The sequence below is a fragment of the Fukomys damarensis genome, unplaced genomic scaffold, assembly GCF_012274545.1.
Source record: "Fukomys damarensis isolate Sample0158 unplaced genomic scaffold, DMR_v1.0_HiC HiC_scaffold_13, whole genome shotgun sequence".
Lineage (NCBI taxonomy): Eukaryota > Metazoa > Chordata > Mammalia > Rodentia > Bathyergidae > Fukomys > Fukomys damarensis.
The window spans coordinates 34,524,553-34,525,132 of record NW_022900925.1 but is presented as its reverse complement, the minus strand read 5'-3'; the positions used below and the strand labels follow the sequence as shown (position 1 = coordinate 34,525,132).

At 64.0% G+C, this 580-nt stretch overlaps 1 protein-coding gene across 1 annotated transcript in view; it reads left to right on the top strand.

Annotated features, from left to right (window-relative positions):
• Window positions 1-580, top strand: part of Ube2z (ubiquitin conjugating enzyme E2 Z) — an 8,693-nt gene that overhangs the window by 3,952 nt on the left and 4,161 nt on the right. The window lies entirely within an intron of this gene.

The window sequence follows — 580 nt, the reverse complement described above, 5'->3', positions numbered from 1 at the left end:
GGACTCGGCGGGCGAGCGGGGAGCAGAGCGTCCCAGGGACGCCGCGAAGGTGCTGCACAGCCACCTGCCCGAGTCTGTCGCCTCGCCTGCTGCCCTGCCGCCTTGTCCGTTCTGAGCTCAGCTACGTCCTTCGAGTCCAGGCTGCCCCTCCTCTGAATACTTGGGCTGGTGACAGGCACAGGCGGTTTCGGTGTGTTTCGGTGTCAAAGTTGTTTTCTCTATATTTTGAGAGACCTGGCCCAGGCCAGAAGTGCCTGGCTCTCTTCCTGTCCTTTGGCGGGTGGTGTGGTCCTCAGGGACCCGACAGTCCTGAGGTCTGCGCGGACTGGATCCAACCATCGCCCCGCCCAGCTCTCAGCGGGAGCTGTCACCTGTGTGCCCTGTCCCCTCCGAGTCCGTCCCCTCGCACACGCGTAAGCTCTGTGGTGTGCCCGCTTGGCTGTTAGACACCCTTTGGAGCTGTTTCCGTCATCGCTCCCTTTCCTTTGGACGCGTAACCTCCCCTGACCGCTGGATCTCCCCTCCCGGTCCCCAAGCGCCTTCCCCTTTCTCTGCCCCGCTCTGGGGTCTGCGCGCCCTT